This window comes from Chinchilla lanigera, unplaced genomic scaffold, assembly GCF_000276665.1.
Source record: "Chinchilla lanigera isolate Chin_1 unplaced genomic scaffold, ChiLan1.0 scaffold00021, whole genome shotgun sequence".
NCBI lineage: Eukaryota > Metazoa > Chordata > Mammalia > Rodentia > Chinchillidae > Chinchilla > Chinchilla lanigera.
In genome coordinates this window covers 28,088,223-28,102,928 of record NW_004955422.1, presented here as the reverse complement: position 1 = coordinate 28,102,928, position 14,706 = coordinate 28,088,223, and the positions used below count along the sequence as shown (strand labels likewise).

The window sequence follows — 14,706 nt, the reverse complement described above, 5'->3', positions numbered from 1 at the left end:
TGTCCACATGTCACTGCATCTCTGCCAGTACATGGACATCATTTAATATTTGCTCTTTCCGTTGAGGTGGAATCAAGTTTATCCCATTGGAAATGTCAAACAGCTCATGCTAGGAGAGTCCATTGTGACATCATCCAATAAACTACTTTCTAAGTGTTTATAAAATGAGAAATACTTGTGATTTCCAGCTGGATGAGAATACAGAGCTTAGAATTGTGCTTCACTGGAATCGCAGTGATGCAAAAAGCTAAAAATTGTGGAAGGGGAGCCATAGATGAGTACAAACGATTGACAAGAGTTTGCTGTTAAGGGTGGCTTACTTCCATGTTACTGTTTCTGCAAGAATCCAAATGCATTTCCAGAAACTAGGAAGGGGCTGAGGGCCCAGCAGGGGCAGCGCTGGCACAGAAGAGGCCTAAGAAGTCAGTCTAGAGTTGAACACGCAGAGAAAGTTCTCCTGCTCTATGCTCATCTAGCACAGGGTCCATGGAAAATGGGCAGATGGCAGGACCTGTTCCTACCACCACAGAGACAGATGCCTTGGGAACAGGTCCGTGAAGAGACAACACCATGCTGAGGAGAGGAGCACCAGAGGAGCTTCAGCCCCTAATGGAGGGAAAGGCAGGAAAGCTGTTTGCAGAAGCTGCCAGTGGGGTCAAAATCAACAGAGCGAGAAACAGAGAAGGAAGCAGCAGACACCCCAAGCGGAAGTAACCAGAAGAGAAACACCAGGAGAGACTCAGCCCTCTAGGCTGCTGGAGTGTGCCGTGTGAGGGTCAGGAGGAGGGCAAGGCCATAAGTACCACACTGGGGGAAGGATCGGTTTAAATGTCATCACCTGAACTTGAAGTTCTCAGATGTCCTTCACAGGACACACTCCAAATGGGAGGACAGGACCAGATGTGGTACTGGGGTCCTAAATTTCCAGTTACTCCAGAGGCTGAGGCAGGAGAATTACCAGTAAAAGACAAGCCTGGGCAACTTAGGAAAAATAATCCAAAAACAAACAAACAAAACCAAGGAAGTTGAAGAACTCGGAGCTTATGTTTATATGGAAGCTATTTATCAATATTTGGCATAAACAAAATTAATATGTTCAGTGTTTTATACATATTTATTAACTGTGTTTAAAACATTTATAAATTCATTACATTTTAATAAAATGACATTTTTATTCAAAATAAACCGTATATTCCAAAAATACCACAGTAAGAACAGTGCCTCTGTTTTACACTTTTGAAGCCACTGTATTGATTGTCAGGAGAGAAGACAGCAAGAGTCTCAGGGCAACTTCGGCCTCCATCTGTTCCCACATTACCTGTCATGTGGTGTCTAGGAAGCTCAGCTCCATACTGGTGAAATCATGTGTGTGGAAGGTAAATAATATATTAGTACTGTATTAATTTAATGTCTGTTTGGACCTTTCTGGTCCTACAAGAGATTTGGGGCCCCACGCTGCACTTTAGAATATTGCTCCTGGCAGTAAAGAGCAAAAGAAGGTTTCTGAGCAGGGGAGAAACAAGTTCGGCTCCAGTTTCAGCAGAATGTGACGACAGGTGAGCTGGAAGGAGACAAAGGCCAAGGCTGGAGGGTGAGACCCTGATCATGCTTGGTCAGCCCTAACTCTTGCTCCCTTCTAAGTTACCAAGAATGATGGCTTGGAGCCTGCACCCTACCCTCCTCTTCAGTGAGCAAAAGAGATGAGGAAAGAGCCAGACTCCAGTCTTGTGTCAGAAGCAGGAATAAGTGATGCCCTCTGGCTACTATTCCGGGTCAGCAGCGTCCACATTTGCCCCCACTGTCCTGTGAACCTTCACCCATCTACTGACCCTCTGTGCTGCTGGTAGAGCTGCCTGTGTGTGCTGGGCTGACAGTGGTGCCTGTGGGTTTGGACATCACCATGTGATGGGATTCCCAGGGGGAAATCCCACAAGGTCCAGCAGTCATGCACTTTGCTGTTTAAGCAAATGAGTGAGAAACTTCTGTTCCTACGAAGATCTGCACTTATGCCCACACAAAAGTCCTGCACTCTCATGCTTGTACCAGCTTTATTTACAACTGTGAAACCACGACAGCAGTCAAGATGCCCTTCATGGGTGAGTGAAGATGTGCACCACAGTATAACGAGACACTGGAGACAGATTCAGCAGTGAAGACAAAGGCACTACAAAGCCGCAGTCTTGGAGGAAGCAAGTTGACTGTCACCTAGTGAAAGAAGCCAGCCTGCATAGATATCATAGTGTGGATTCCAACTCTCTGTCAGTCTGCAAAGGTCCGCCACAGAGACAGGAAGTCAGTGGTCGCCAGGTTGGAGGTGGGGACAGAAAAGAGGAACAGGAGGATCACAGAGATGTGCAGGACACTGAAATGTTCTGTAATATGGGACAGTGGGTGACACATTTCAGCACCCATCTATCGAGACTCAGAGAATATGCCCCACCAAGTGACCCCAGATGTCCACTGTGTGTCCTGGGTGGTGAGGACACCCCATTGTAGATTCCTGGATTGTAGCACTGTCGGGTGGGAAGTTGACAGTTGAGGAGGTTGAGGGTTGGTGGCAGGGGCATGTAGGAATTCTCTGGACTTTTCTGTTCAGTTTTGCTGGAAACATAGTACTTCTCTACAAAATGAGGTTTATGTAAAATACAGACCAAATAGCACACACCTATAATCCCAGAACTCAGGAGGCTGAGGCAGGAGGATCACTGCAAGTTCAAGGCCAGCCTGGGCTACATAATGAACTCATAACCAGCCTGAGCTACATGGTGAGACCCTGTCTCAAAAAAAAAAATTAAGGTAAAATACAGACCAAGCAAAACCCAGTTCAGAGGAAATGCTTCAAGCGTGGCTCCCCCTGTTTCCTGAGCCTGGCTCTGCCTGCCCTTCAGCCTCTCTTCCTGGCTCCCTCAGCCACGTTCTTCAGGGAGAAAACTGGTGCTGATGCTTTGGCTGGTGACCCAGAGTCTGCTGGGGCCCTGTCCCATAACCCTGGGTAGAAAAATGATCCATTGCAGCCACCTCAGTAGGTAGAAAAATCCTAGGATGATGTCACACTCTGGCTAAGGGCTGTACCCTGTGTTAGACTCCTCCTGTGTATGAGTCTCAGTTCTCCCAAGGGCCTAAGGCTCATTACTCAGCACCTTCCCTGAGAAGACAATGTTAGGGCACAGGGCGGGGAGAGAATGTAGGAGACAGGTGTACAAAGCATAACACTCAGGCCTAGCATGACAATCACACCAAGACCGGCCCTCAAGCCTCACATATTTGTGATCCAAGCTAATATCCCCTGATCTTGGCTGAAGAGGAGGCAAAAGTACTGCTCTGGAGTAAAAAAGGCTCCTCTCTATCAAACAGTTTCTCTGTGAGTGTGAGATTCAAAGCAGGACTTCATGGGGGCTGGGGATTTAGCTCAGCGGCAAAGCGCCTGCCTGGCAAGCGCAAGGTCGTGAGTTCGGTTCCCGGTACCAGAGAAAAACCAAAAAACAAACAACAAAAAAAAAAACAAAGCAGGCCTTCAAAACTAAGTCCATTCATTCATTCATTCACTCATTCATTCAGTTGAACACAGACTTCTGGGGCCATGAGTTCAACTGGTGGTGCAAAGCCTTGGAGGCATGAAGAGATGTTCAAGGAAACAGCAGGTAGGAAACAGAGGACATGTGCTTGCCTATGGGATGAGAATTTGACAGTCAGCATGAAAAAGTCCCTGGCTGAGCTTCTGTGGCTTTGCCCAATGTGGGTAAGTGAATCTGGCTCCCAGGGCAGTGCACTGCTCAGGCATCCATGTTAGCGGACCTGCTGCAGAGAAGGTAGATAATTGACTCTGTCTCCACCACAGCTACCTTGAACAGTATAAAATAAAGGCTGAGGGACACTGTTTTCTCTATTTTTGTAAATATGCCTTTTAAACATGGATTATTTGAGTCATCTGAAATACCTATTTCCCTGTCAATGAATCCTTGATTGATCAATATTGCGTGTCTCTATCTGTTTTCATGAGAAACCACCTTGAAGATATCAATATGTAATACAACAAGCATTGTTAATTTCCTACCCTTTTGTTTGTAACTCTGTATTGTCTGTACTGTTCTTTTGCTATTTTTCAAAAAGTTATCTGTTAATGTTTTCCTCCTTTTATTTTTAAAATTAAAAAAAGGAAGAAAATACCTGCTTCCTTAGTGTCTTCCTGCTGCTATAAATAAAAGTTAGGTACAGTAATTTACAAATGAAAAACACTTAAGTCTTACATTTCTGAAAGACTTAAAAGTCCAAGATCAAGGTGCAGGCAGATATGGAATCCAGGGAGGGCTGGCTCTCTGCTTCCAAGGTGGCGCCTACTGGTTGTACCTGGCAAAAGGGACCAACCAGGAGGTAAAAAGATGCTATGCCCTCACATGGAAGAAGATAAGCAGCAAAGCCAGGCAGCTCCTTGATGCTACTTTTCACATCAGGAGGACAGAGTCTGGGACCTCACCACCAGGACATGTGTCTCTTGCCACCACCTCTTGGGATCATTTCCAACAACTGAGTGGGAGGGATGGAAAGGGACACATTCCCATCAGAGCACATGTGTTCACACAGTTCGAATGAAGACTTGAGTGGGGTCCTAACTCTTGCAGCCGCTGTCAGCACAAGTCCCAGGATCCCCAACTTCTGTGAAATAGAGAGCGGTCCCCACCCACAGGGGGGCTTCAGCTCTGCTCTGAGGGCAGGGACCTGTAATATGGAGTCAGGGTGCCAAGCATGGTGGAAGGTAGAACTGGAGTCCAGTTCTCACTCTGCATAGATAGTGCTGTGACCTTGGGGAAAGCGTCCAGACTCTCTTGAGTCTCAGCTCTCATCTGTGCTCATGGTTAACAACAGTTCCTGTGTCATAAGGATGCCAGGATGATTCAATAAGCATGGGTGAAAACTGCCTATAATGTTCCTACTTAGTGTAGGCAGGGAAGCCAGGGCCCGGAAAGAGCATGAGAGCTGATCAGGGTCATACAGCAAGGCCTGGGCAGAGTCTAGAGCTCAGGAGTCCAAGGTGACACAGCCAGGAACCTGAGGCTGGGTCCCCTGCTCCCCCTACACACTGACTGAGCAGCATCCTCCTTCAGAGCCCCTGGCTCCTGGCTCATGAGAGGGAGGACAGTGGCTCAGAGCAGGGCTCCAGACGCTCAGCCCCTCTCAGGCACCACCAGCCTCTCCATGGCTGCATCTCATGACAACCAAAAGGCACACATTCATGTCTGGTACTGCCACACCCTGGCTGTTCTCTTTGTGCTTGCTTTGGATGTGCTGAGAAGCCCAACTTCCTGGACTTCTCCAGGCCTTGGGTCAAGGCGTTTACTTTGGAGGAGTTGGATGGACTTGATGGGCTATAGGACATGTTTTATAAATGTGAATGAGTTGCCAACATTAAAATGAAGAAATATGTCTTTGGGTCAACTACATGATCTGGCAACATCTTGCATTCTTGTGCGGGCTGAGGTGAAGAAGAAGGCCAACCTAGTTGAGGCAGGGGAATCCTGGGAAGGGTGAAAAAGCATTCTGGTCAGTGGTGGCAAGATGCACGCGGTTGAACCGTCCCAAGCAGGGAACCCCTGGCGACCCAGCAAGACACCCACGGAGGTGGCAGCAGTGGCAGGACACATGCGACCTGACTGTCCCAGGCAGGGACCCTGCAAGACCCAGGCATGAACAGACAGTTGAACCAGCAGGTGATAAGTCAGATGAACCAGCATTGTGCTTTGGCACACAGACAGGTGGAATAGAAGGGGGCAGGTGGAACTGCCGTTCTTTCTTTAAAAAAAGTACATATATGTACGGGCTGAGGAGAACCCCAGCAACATAATGCCAACCCCAGCCCCCACATTCAGAGGCCAAGATCAACCTTATACCATGCACAAATCCCATGGTACAAGTTGGCTGGAGTACACAACACATTTCTGAGATGAGACTTGGACCTACCACAGCACTGTGAACACCAGAGAAATTGTATTCTGTTTATTTTTCTATGTTTTTTTTTAACAGTTTTCCTTTTTCTGTCTGGTTAAGGTCTTTTTAAATTCAGTTTAATTTTGTCTCTTTTGTTTTTTAGGGTTATTTCTGTTTTCTGTTTTTAGTCTCTTTTCTTTCTCTCTTTCTCACTTTTTTCTTTTTCTTTGATTACTTAGATTTATTATCTTCCCTTATTTTTTATCCACTTGTCTTCTATTTCTCTTTTGCCAACTATCTTGTTTGATTTTATCATACTTCCCTGTGAATAAACATTGTCTCCTCTCTGCTCGGTTCACTTCAATACTCCTCTGCTTCCTCTTCCATTCTTTCCCTCTTCTGTCCTCCAGTTTCCCCAAACTTGCGTGACCAGCTTATGCCTCTCAGCCTTGCTCCTACTATATAAGACCTCACTCATCTCTCTATCTTGCTCCCTATACCTCTTAGTCCTCCCCCTTACAACAGGGTAAAATCACTCACTAAAGGGAAAAACATTGCATACAGGTTCCTGGTATATGTTAGATTCTGTTATGTAACTGTAGAATCTGCTCCTATGGTTGAAAGTATCAGGCTAATAGTTACTACAGTTTGTCAGTAGCTAGGCTGAACTTGAGACTATTGTTATTGTTAACTGTACTGCTTTAGCTAGGATACCATATCTGCTATAATCAGTTTTTCTCTCCTGTATGACAACGCTGTGATTGTATGGGATCATTACCATCACCATAATCCAGTACCAAAGGACTAGGTGCTGTGTCAAATAGGTAACAACTTCTCATCCTCAGAACATTGGGAAAGTAGGTTCTTCAGATAGACACAAAGACCAAGAACCACCTACATCTAGAAGATATTCCTGTGGAACAGCCATTTCCTAGGGAAGCCTTGATACTGGGGATAAAGATATCTACCATAAAAAACCTGCAAGCACCAACACATAAAACAAAACAATACAAAAAATAGAAAGCAGAAAATGGCAAGATACAGAAGCAAACTGCAGCCCCACACCTCCAACTTACCCAGGACAAGCCCAGAGCACAATACAACAGAGGAAATCAGAAGCCAACCACTGGAACTTTCTTAAGCAAGATTGTTCTTTTTTGGGGGGGGGCACGTTTTCTGGTACCAGGAATCGAACTCACGAACTTGCGCTTGCCAGGCAGGTGCTGTGCTGCTGAGCTAAATCCCCGCCCCTGGAACTTTCTTAAATGATAGCAACAGAAGTGAAAAAAACGAATGGAAGAGGCTATAGAAAAAAAATCTCTAAGGTGCAAAAACAGTGACGATCAAAATGAACAACATTAAAACAAACACAGATAAAAAAAAGTAGAGGAACTCAGGAAAACAATGGCAAGCATGAAAGACCAACATAGGAAAGAAATAGAATCCATGAAACAGATACAAACAGAAGTCGAGGAGATTAGAAACTCCACTGGAAGTATATGCAACAGACTGAATAAAGGTGAGGATAGAACATCAGATATAGAATATAGGATTGTGGCTAGCAACCATGAAAAGAAAGATATCTTAAAAATAGCAAAAGACCATGAAAAATCAATCCAACAGCTACAAGATGGGGCAAAAAAAGAACAACATAAGACTGACTAGAGGGAGCTGGGGATTTAGCTCAGCAGCACAGCACCTGCCTGGCAAGCTCAAGATTGTGAGTTTGATTCCTGGTACCAGAAAAAAAAAAATAAAATAAAAAATAAATAAAGATTGACTAGAGTCAGTGAGAAAGCTGGAGACAGTGCAAAAGACATAAAAAAAAACTCTTCACAGAAATAATGGCAGAAAACTTCCCAAACATATATAAAGAATTTGACATGCAAATAAATGAAGCATATTGAACTCCAAATAGCTATGACCAAAATAAATCTACACTAAAGCACATAAGAAGCAACATTCCAGAAATTCAGTCCAAGAACAGAATACTAAAAGTGGTTAGATAAAGGAAACAAATCACCTATAGAGGAAAACCCATCAGAAACACAGCAGACTTCTAAACACATACCCTCAAATCAAGGAGAGCTTGGAGTGAGGTATTTCAAGCCCCAAGAAAAAACAATCTTCAATCCGGATTAATGTACCCTGCAAAACTATCTTCCAAAATCAATGAAGAAATAAGATACTTTCATGACAAAGAACTGAAGAAATTTATGACCACCAAACCAGCCCTACAGAAGGCTCTGAAGGATACAACAGAAAGAGATAATTAAGACAACAAAAACACAAACACCAATAGAGAGAAAGCACAAGCAGGACAAGCAATTAAAAAGAAGAGAAAGACAGGGAACCAACAGCAGGAAAATAACATGAAAAAGATAGGCCAATACATATCAGTTATTGCCGTTAATGTAAGTAGTCTCAACTCACCAATCAAAAGAAACAGACTGGCAGAATAGATGAAGAAATAGGATCTAACAGTATGCTGCATTCAGGGAACGCATTTAATGTAAAAAGAAATTCATAAACTAAAAGTCAAAGGATGGAAAACAATTCTCCATGCCACAGAACCCCTCCCCAAAAGCAGGAATAAATATTCCATTTGCAGACAATGTAAACTTCAAGCCAAAACTGATCAAAAGGGACAAAAAAGGTCACTACACACTTGTTAAGAGAAAACTCCAAGAAGAGATAACAATCATAAATATATATGCACCAAAAACTGGTGCACCCAACTACATAAAGCAAATATTAACAGACATGAAAAACCAAATAAGCACTAACACAATTGTGGTGAGGAGCCTCAATACTCAACTCTCACAAAGATATAGATCAATTAGACAAAAAACCAACAAATAAATATCAGAATTAAACCAAGCCTGTGATCAAATAGAGTTGGTAGATGTCTACAGAGTGTCCAACCCGAAAACATCAGAATACACATTTGTCTCATCACAATCACTAGCTTTTTGAAAAAATTCTTCTTGACTCATGACTGCCACTTATCTATATGACCTACATAAATTACACCACTTACTCTTTTAAATAAACTACCAGTTATAAAAATTTTTTGTTTCTTGGTTTCAAATCCATCCTTTTGTATTTGGTGATACTAGACCTGGAATTCTACAGACCACATTATCTTCTTCGCTGGTTTGTTTTTTTCTATGATCTGCCAATAGGGGTCACTAGAGAGGCACTAGAGAACCAAAGGAAGCAGAAACCAAACCTATTTCTTGTTCCTCTGAGCATCATATACCACTATCTTAGGAATGCTAGGGCTGCTGCATACGCTCATTATGGTACTCATGATGTGTACAAGGACGTGAGGTGGGACAGCTTCTCCTGAGTGAACTGGAGGAAAAGTCTTCATGGTGCCAACCTAACCAAAGTGTCTCTCTAATGACACTAAAAAAATCATCTCTTTCTTGGACTTACAAGGCTGATCTCACAGAAAACCAGAAATAAAAAAAAACAACTGTGGGGGTTCCATAATCACCACCTAAGTTAAATCCATATCTTATCAGAACATTTTTATAAAAGTTAATGGCATTCATTGCAGCGGATTTGGACTCTGAGACTTACAATGGACACATCCGAGAATTCAAAACAAAGCTAAGACTCTTCAATACCAGAGTCATTCTGAGCTTCCACTGAGGCACAAGATGAGAAAACTGAGGTTCAGAGAGCTGCAAGGATGTGTCAAAGCTGCTCCATTAAGAGGCAGTATCCAAATCTGTGCCTGTCTCCTGTGCACATACCTCACCTCTCTTCCCCTTTCTCAATTGCTCTGGCTGCACTGGATTTCTTGTTCTTACTCCATTAGGGTAACCTCAAGGGAAGGGCACTTCCGGGCACACCCAGCCCAACTAGAGGGACTCCTGCTCCCAGCACCCCACCCCTCCCAGGGACCACTTAATCACTCTATTATAATTCCTTCATAGCATCATTTCTCTATGAAATCATCCCATTGAAATCTTGTTTACTAATGTATGCCCATCTCCCCCACTGGGCAGTAGGTCAATAAATGCAGGGGCTTTTATCCTGTTTTGTTCCTTGCTTGGCACATGGGGATGCTCAGTAAAACCTGTCAACTCACTGGGAAATAAACACTGGGAACTGCCATACACACTGCAAAAAAGATTGGGGAAGGTCACTCTCGAGTCCCAAAATCCCTCTCCCCAGAACAGGTCCCTGATATCCAGAGGTGGAATTGAATGGACGAAGTTAACTCTGCAACCATTTTCAGCAACCATGAAAATTTAGAATCAATGAATGCAAAATGGGCAAATATTGAGTGATATCTGCTGGAGAACATTAATAAGAGGAGGACTGGGATCCAAACATAGAAAAGAAAAGGAGAGAAAAAGAAGCCTTGATCACTTTGAGAAAGGCAGGGGGCTGGGCTGAACCCCAGACACCTTCAGGAATCCCTGTGAGCCACCAGTGCGCCTCCTTCACCAGCATGCGAGGCAGGCAGAGCCTCGGGCACCCTCTGGGGCCTCTGTGGCTACTCCCCGCACCCCTAGCATGTCTGCAGGTGCTGGGCTGAACACCGGACAACCTCAGGAACCCTGGTGAGCCGCTCCCAAGCCTCCCCCACTAGTGTGTGAGGCAGGCAGAGCTGTGGACACCTTCTGGGGCCTCAGTGGACCCTCCCAGCACAACTCACATCCCCTTGGGAGCCCAGCTGAAACTCGGACAGAGTCAGCAGCCTTGGGGACTCCACCCTCAGATCTCCCCTGCAGGCATGGGAACCAGGCTTTCTGTACTGGGCAATATCTGAAGCCTCGGTAACTATGACCTGCATCCCCCCCACTCTTGTGGAAGCTGAGCTGAACCCCAGATAGCTTCAGGAGCTCCAGTGAGCCTGCCCTGCCCCTCCCCCACACACCTGGAAGCCAACTGAATGCAAGAAAGTTTCAGGAGCATCTGGGAATCCACCTTGCCACCATACACCAGCACAGGAGCTGCACTGAGCTCTGGGGATCCTCAGACACTTGCTCTGCCACTTATACACATTTGGGAGCATGAGGCTGTGCTCTGGGAAACCTCTGGGTTTTCAGAAATGACAAAATGAAAGAGCAAAATGCAATCTCACACCTCCACGCCACCCAGAACAAGTCCAGGAGACATCAACACAGAAGAACCTGGAAGTCATACACCGGAAATTTCTGAAATGATAGCAACTGAAGCAAAAAAAAAAAAAAACTCCATCAGGCCATAGAAGACAGCAGATCAGAAATAATCTCTCAGGTAAAAAAAAATGATAACAATAATGAAAGAATTGTTCAGCATATTCAAAGAAAACATTGATAAGAAAATAGAAGAGCATAGACAACTCATGGAAACCTTGAGTGATATAGAAAAATATAGAAAATATAGAAAAGAACTAGAAATATAGAAATATAAAGAAATATAGAAAAGAAGTAGAATGCATGAAACAGATTCAAACAGATATCCAGGAAATTAAAAATTCCACTGAAAGCTGGCAAAACCACCTGAATGAAGCTGAAGATAGACTTTCAGACATTGAAGGCAGCATTGCCAGTAACTAACATGAAAGAAAGAATCTCTTAAAAACAAGGAACTGGGAAATAACAATTCAACAACTTCAAGATGAAGCAAAGAAGAACAATGCCAGATTAACTGGTATCAAACAAACAGCAGGTATCAACACAAATGACATAAAAAGACTATTTGCCAAAATAATAGTGGAAAATTTTCCAAACATGAAAAAAGGAATCCGACATACAGTAAGTAAAGCATATAGAACTCCAGCTAATCATACCCAAAGTAAACTTACACCCAAACATACTCGATCTGTGATCGAGATCCCAGAAACTCAATAAAAGATCAGAATATTAAAAGCTGTTAGAAAAAAGAAAAGAGCACCTATAAAGGAAAGCCCATCAGAATCATGGCAGATATCTCAACACAAACCATCAAGTCAGGAAGAGATTGGAGTGAAGTATCTCAGCTACTGAAAGAAAACAACTTCCAACCCAGATTGATGTACCCTGCAAAACTATCCTTCAAATTTAATGGAGAAAAAAAATTTAATGGAGAAATAAAATATTTTCATGACAGAAATTCGTGAGCGCCAAACCAACCCTACAAAGAGAACTAAAAGATATTCTAGAAAGAGATAAAACAGACCACAACTTCAAGAACAACAACAGAAAGGAACCACCGAGCAGAGCAAGTAATTAAACAGAGGGAAAAAGGAGGATTCAACAGCAGGAAAATAACATGACAAAGATAAACCAATACATATTAGTTATAATCATCAATGTAAATGGTCTTAATGCACCAACCAAAAGAAGCAGACTAGCAGAGTGGATCAAGAAACAAAAGCCAACTGTATGCTGTATACAAAAACACACAACTCAAAAGGAAAATCATAGACTGAAAATCAAAGGATGGAAAACAATACTCCATGTGACAGGAACCCAGAAAAAAGCGGGTGTAGTTATTCTGTTTTCAGACAACAGGAACTTCAAATCAAAAACAATCAAAAGAGATAAAGAAGGTCACTACATACTTGTGAGGGGAAAACTTCAAGAGGAAGAGATAATGATCATAAATATCTATGCACCAAATACAGGAGCACCCAAGTATATAAGACAAATTTTAACAGACATAAAAAATGAAATAAGCAGCAACATAATCACAACAGGGGACTTTAACACACCATCGTCACAAAGAGATAGATCAACTAGACCAAAAAATCAGCAAAGAAATAACAGAACTTAACCAAACGTGTGAATAGTGCATTACTCGTCCTTAGAAGAATGATTTTCAAAGTATGGACTAAACCCACGTCATCTCCCTAGAGCCATTGTTCCCAACATTCATACGTACATACACACACACACGTGCATGTGCACACATTCACACCAGCTTGTGGAATCAGAGTCTGGAACCTGCATTTATTCTTCTGCCCACTCTGCTGCCCCTTAGACCTTACCCACCTCTACCTAGAGCAGCCTCTGAGCTCAGGGGAGAGCATGCAGACCAGGCACTCACTAGAGGGCGCCCGTGCACAGAAGCTTTGTGGGCTTCTGCCTCCTTACGGCTCTGTGTGGTGCCTCCCTGCAGCTGAGGCCCTTCTCTGGGTACACAGGAGTGGACATCTCAGCCAGTACCCACCAAAACACTGGCTTCTTGTGTTCCTCCCACCTTCCCAGCCCTTTCTTGCCTCAGGGCCTTTGCCCTTCCTGTTCCCTCTGCCTAGCACATGTTCCAAGTTCCCAGGCCTAGGGCTGGCTGCATGCCCTCCTCCTGGACTCTGCTCAAATGTTACCTTGTCTGAGAGACTGTCCCTAGCCTTGGTCCACAGGGGTTGTTCTCTATTTTACACTGCATTTTTCCCCTTGATGCAATTTGTGGTTCCTTTATTTATTATACAGTACTTCATCTTGTCCTGATTCCCTTGCTGGACTCCAAACTGCTGAGAAGCAGGGTGCCTATTACTGCTACAGAGTCAAACCTAGTGCCCCGCATAGAGCTGACCTGCAGACCAGAAAGGTGGGCTTAAGGGATGGGTACACTGTATCCGGGCCAAACTTCTGGGGCCAGTTGTGCAGGAGGCCAGGGTGTTAGGGAGATTATGGAGAGCTGGCATTGGGAGCAACATTCCTTAGCCTGTTGCATTTTTAAAAGGCAAACCAGCATTTTCTTTGCCTTCTGATAAAGGTGGTTCTAAGGAAAGCCACATGGGTGATAAAGCTAACTGCTGACGGATAAGGTTGCTGTGGCCCAGCAGCTCTGGGGCCCAGAGGACACAGCATGTGCGCAGTGCTGGTGAGAGTGAAGAGCCCACTAGGTGCCAGTTTGCATAGGCCTGGCCAGGAGCTCGCTCAGCTGCTGAGTTGCCCGGTGTCCCCAACTCCCTGACCTGTGGGGCATGAGGGTGAAATGAGATTGCACACCAAGTGTGCCGAGCACAGGAAATGAGCCACAACAAACGAACAGCAGCCCTCCATCCTTTAGGGAGAAGCTTAGGCGGGAACATCCCTCATTCCTCTTCCCCCCCTCTGGGGAGCAGTAGGTGAGGGAGAGAATAAGAGGGTGATGTGGAGCACGACTAGGCGTATTCCCTTCCTCCTCCCTCCCGCTCCCCCAGCCTCGGGCCCTAAATCATCCAAGAAGCAGAGGTAGGAGTTAAACTCTGGCGCCAGGGACCCCAAAGCACCTGCTCTTCCCAGCATGTGATTTCCACATTGTGCTGGCTGTACATCCAGTGCCTGCCCCGAGGCAGGGCTCCCTGTACCCCTAGCTTTGATCTCCTGTGTCATGCATCAAGCTCTGAGTGTCTCCACCCTCATGTTCATGCTGTGAGAAACCAGGGCCCTGAAACCACAATAGTGAGGAGGTGGGACTGACAGCGTCTTCTCCCCCATGTTCAGGTGACCAAAGAATTAAAGACAGTGGGTCAGGGCCTCTCAATGGTGCCTGCTCTTCTCCAATTTTCTTCACACACACCAAAAAAAAAAAAAAAAAAATCAACTGGTTACACAAGACCCAGCTTTTAAAAGTTCACTTGAAAGTAATTGATATTTTACAAACATCTCCAGTGGGAGTGTGACCTCTGAGATAGGACCTCACATACAGAAAGGCAACACCCTGAACGAAGCTCTCACCACGATCTCTTACACACAGGGTTGGATTGCCAAGTACAGGGCAGGGCTCAGCGCCGCACTGACATTTGCAAAGTTCACTGACACGCCTTCGCTGAGTGGGACCTGCACATTCCCTGGGACCTCACAAGGAGAACAC

The 14,706-nt window shown here is 44.6% G+C and overlaps 1 protein-coding gene across 11 annotated transcripts in view; it reads right to left on the bottom strand.

Annotated features, from left to right (window-relative positions):
* Nucleotides 1–14,706, bottom strand: part of LOC102003561 (BPI fold-containing family A member 2-like) — a 142,954-nt gene that overhangs the window by 33,108 nt on the left and 95,140 nt on the right. For 2 of the 11 annotated variants that reach the window (XM_013514266.1, XM_013514273.1), the window contains exon 1: nucleotides 839–976. The exons of 8 other annotated variants lie outside the window; for them this stretch is intronic. The gene's annotated coding sequence lies outside the window, so the exon portion shown is untranslated. Of the gene's footprint in view, nucleotides 1–838; nucleotides 977–12,954; nucleotides 13,060–14,706 lie in introns of those variants that run through there. One more of the 11 variants, XM_013514269.1, reaches the window with a different exon arrangement.